The sequence below is a fragment of the Rhea americana genome, unplaced genomic scaffold (genome assembly GCF_003343005.1).
Source record: "Rhea americana isolate MKP2758 unplaced genomic scaffold, rheAme1 scaffold_10, whole genome shotgun sequence".
In the NCBI taxonomy this organism is placed as follows: Eukaryota; Metazoa; Chordata; class Aves; order Rheiformes; family Rheidae; genus Rhea; species Rhea americana.
Window position 1 is genome coordinate 2,470,025 of NW_028185039.1, and position 4,469 is coordinate 2,474,493.

General features: G+C 40.5%; 1 protein-coding gene across 2 annotated transcripts in view; it reads right to left on the reverse strand.

Annotated features, from left to right (window-relative positions):
* SUN1 (Sad1 and UNC84 domain containing 1) overlaps positions 1–3,269 on the reverse strand; it is a 35,166-nt gene extending 31,897 nt beyond the window's left edge. The window contains exon 1 of one of the 2 annotated variants that reach the window (XM_085301496.1): positions 3,231–3,269. The gene's annotated coding sequence lies outside the window, so the exon portion shown is untranslated. Of the gene's footprint in view, positions 1–125; positions 160–3,230 lie in introns of those variants that run through there. The other variant, XM_085301503.1, reaches the window with a different exon arrangement.
* Between the last annotated feature and the right edge of the window lie 1,200 nt (positions 3,270–4,469).

A 4,469-nucleotide genomic window follows, 5' to 3' on the forward strand; every position in this document is an offset into this window, starting at 1 on the left:
CACACGCACCACCGCTTGGCGCACTCACGCCAGCCCCCCACCCCCAACCCCTCCTACCCCCCAAGCTCTCCATATTTGGGGAATATATGCAAATAAATTAAATTTGAAATCTGCATTTGAGTCACATTTTGTAAATCTTCAATCTCTCCAAGYGTACAGCTTTCTTGTGGCCATCTTTATGGAGTGTACTGTAGTCAAGGTAGTTCAACAGAATACAAACAGAGGAATAGGATACGAGTCACTTAAGAAAGTATAACCTGGCCAAAAATTATTGTTTATTGGTGTGTTTAAGAAAAATAACTCATCTCGTTGGGAAAAATTGGGTAATGTCTATAWAWAAAAAAAAAAAAAGTGGAGGGAACATTTCAGTCATCTTCCTAAATAAATTCTGTCACTATTTGGATAAGAAATGGGCAAGAARCTAATCCTTAAGAAACAGAGAAGGACGTGAAACAGATATTAATGCAAGAATCGAGTTGAAGTCACTGCAGCARCCAGTTTAGGCAACGGTGATTTGTTTTCAAATGGTTCTTTTCTGGATATTTTAATATTTCAAATGGCTTTAGCCAAAATTGAGGTGATCCCAATAATAACTGGAATCTAACACATGCTTTAGTACGAGGTAGCAGGTCCCTGCAGCCTCCTCTCCATGGATGGCTGAACACTTTGCAGGGAGGAAATCCGCCTCACGCTTCTGTGCTGGCGCCTGTTTTTCTGCATTTAGGGTAGAACGGGTAGTTTGGGRGATACGTTTAAGGGCATAAGATAGGATCAGAGATCAGATTCCTACTTAGTGTAAATATCACTGAAATTCTTTGGCTATAAGGCCACGGCGTGGGGATGTTTCTCCTCCCCTCCCAGGGGAGCCCGCCCCAGCGCGTTGCAGGACCAGGCCTGTGGCAGCCCCCAGGCACCGTGCCAGCTCTCCGGGCTGCTCCGACTTGTCCCAGGCAAACRCTTTTGCTTTGGGACCAGGTAACTGAGAGCATGGAAAAGGGTGGCTTAGACTGAGCTTTCTCTCTGCTGCTCCAGCTATGAGGTTGCAAAGACAACAGAGCCTTTGATTTCTAGGATTTAAGTAAATTTAGGTCTGATGTTCAGATTTTGTTAAAAGAAGCAGGTGTGCATATAGTTTTTTTTCAGAAAAAAAGCAGCTCTGAAGCAAATAACCATTCCTTTCAAGTTTTTGAACTCCTGGCAATGAGCGCTGAAAGTAAAATCAGCTCAGTTAATTTTACTGGTTAAGCTGAAGTCTATAAAAACAATCAGAGATAAAAATAAATCACATTAAAAAGTTTTGGTTTTAACAGTCTAGAGTGCTGTTAAGAACACAGAAAAAAAGACTTCGTGAATTGACACCAAGTATGGAAGAAACTGCAGTCCAAGGGCAGATCTAGTCTGATCTTTGTATCCCGTCTTTCCTTCCCCCATTCTTATCTCCTTCTCTTCCCACTGTGATTCCCATTGCTGTTCCCAGTGCGTTCCTGCCCCCACGCCCAGTGAGACTGCTCTGCTGTGCGCTCCCACCCTGGCTATCAACCACAAACGTCCCGGGCCTGGTAGCAATTAAAGGAAGTGTGGACTGAATGTGATACAGATCAGTGCAGCAAGGTGTTTCTAGTCACAGCAGACTAGAGAAGTCTTAACGTTGAGTAGTAAATTGGATATTGGACCTCAGTAGCAATGCGGGGACGGACACTAGATACAGCGGGTTGCTGGGCAAGGGTGTCCTGTAGACTGAGGACGCATTCTTTAACGTGAGGAGCCGTGGTGGCCTTTATGTCCAAGGACGGGAAGATGATCATGTATGTGCACTAGTATTGAAATTGCCTAAAGTGTCTGGAAGTCCAATTCAGTGCTCATTAAAGAAAAAATTTCCTCTGTCTGCCTTGCACCTCACAGTTACAGTGAGGAAGGCCCTTTCCCTACACCATCAGTGGAGTGCGCCAAGGGCAGTGGTGCTCCATACAGGGCAATTAGGTTATCAGTTAAAAGGGGGATGCAAAGCACTTCAATTCAATTTTGCTACAAGATCTTACCATCGTCCTGACTTACAGGGGATTTCAGCCATTAACAAGAAAAGCCGATTACACACAAGGAAGGCTGACAGAGCAGCCGTTCTCCCCACAGCTCTCATCAGCTGCTTCATCTCAGTTACTGCTGTTCTTGAGCTTTCCTGGGGGATTGATCTCAGTAAGTGGACACAAGCCTGTTAACTGTAATTTTTGTTGATCCTTCAGCTGCCTAATAATAAAGATTTTTGCTTTATCTTTCTCTTTTTAAAGCATGCTTAAAGCTTCACTTGAAGGGGTGAGGCAAGGAGCAGTCTACGTTGCATCCAGTGGGACCAGCTCTGACCCACTTTTCTATAGAAAAGTCAACAGCTTTTCACCTTCCTGTACAGTGATGCTAATGTAGATTCTGCAAATGAAACAGAATGGCTGACTTGGCTCCTCTCAAGTCAGTAGTTGATTTTCAGGGGCCAAAATGCTACTCCTGTATCAGGAGCAACACTCTTTAATAAAGTGTATTTAGCTTATACAAGGGGCTTCCATACAGGTGAGATAAAGCCTATCACGAACCAGTCAGAACTCTAATCCAAATGTTTCAATGTTTGAAGGCTTTAAATTATAGTTAACAATAATAGTATAGTTATTCTAGATAACAAAAGACAGTTAACGCTAGAGTAGACGACTTCAGGACACAGGATTTGTTAACAGAGGTCATCATACACACTGTGGTGTGCAGTAAGATTGTCCGCACTGTTGAAGTTATGGGCACACCTAAACTCTGTTTTCACGATCATCTCAAAACTTTTCTCCTGACTAAACTTGGCTGCCTCTTCAGACAGCAAACTTGGAAGCACAGTCCAGTTATAACTGGATGTTAGTCTCTGGAGAGCACACTGCATACCCAAACAAATTAATGTGTTATTACCATACAACTAGACGTCAGAGTGCGCTTTACTGACAGAGTGCCTACGATCTGCCTGATGCACTTCTAAGGACATCTGCAGATTGCCAGTAAGAACTCACACAGATGAGAAGTAGATAAATATGGAAACATACTGAACTTTAAGACTCTCCTAAAACTGCTCTCTGATGTAGACTTTTCCTCAAAGTCTAGCTGTGTCTCTGTGCAGTGCTCTCTTAATATCTAACTAATTGATTCAATGTAAAGTAGTCAACAAAATATTTAGAAAATTAGGTTAGGTAAATGCATACACTTACCAAAAATTTTGTTTCACTGCAAATCCAAGCCCCAGGATCCACCACAACAGGCCTTCTGGCTTGTAAAGACAACAACATAAGCACATCTGCTCGTCACAGGAACGGCAGAGCTAAGTCTGCTTATCTAAAGTGTCTGAAAGTTTGAGATAACTATTTTGCCCAAGAAAAATTGTCCTTGCTTAAAAGTTATGTAATGAATATGATCGTAATAACATTATGCAATGAATCCTAATAAAATCTAGTACCTGTAATAGCTAATCTAATAAGATAGAAACAATCTATACATTTCAGTAGTGTTCCCACTACTACAGTGAAAGACTGAATCTAAAAAAGTTAATTCTCAAGGAAAATAGCTTTTAAATAGGCAGGATAATTTTTCCAAGTTCTTAGTAAACCCAGGCTTATGCACCATCCTCAGAAGACTTCACAACAATACTTCTTCATAAAGGGATCTGGATTTACCATTCTTCATCTTATATCTGGAATAAGTGCAGATATATGTATCTTAGATCTGGAATCTTGTTGCAGAAGCAGAAATTCATGTTGCAATGGAAAAACCTGATGCTTTGTAGTACTTTGAAACACTTTGGTTTTGAGTATGGGGTATTAAATGAAAAGTCCAAGTGCTCTACTAGAGTAGCTTTGTAGTCTATTTCCAATCTGTTTAAACTGGCTTTTCAAATTATTAATTAGACTAAACAAACCATGCAATGTTTTCCACTGATTTTTATTTTGGAGATTATGTTGAGAATGCAACTTACCATTGTATTTATTTTCTAGTGTGATCTGATATATTTCACACACTTCATGCCTCCAAAGAATTTCACCTGACCCTCCAGGTGTGCAAACAGCCACTTAAACTTCTGTATCATATTTAGCCCATAACTTTTGTATGGGCTACATATGGGATGTATTGTCCATCTACCAGCTATCATTTACAACAGCATGTAAAGAGAAACTTATGAGGGGGAAAAGAAGGAAAAAATATATATATACATTTGATCTTCATAGGGAGGAAAGGGGAAAAAAAAAATCAAAGCAGATCTTCAACTCTGCTTCAGGATAGCATGACTGAGGACCTTCTTGGTCTTGCAAAGGGATTCTAGAAAGAAGGTACTGAACATAGTAGAAATTATATTAGTCAATTAAAATGCAGCTCAGTACAGGAAGAATTATATTTTGTCTTTTTCATGAAAAGAAAACCAAGCTTCAGAGACAGAATATATGATTTTAAATGAG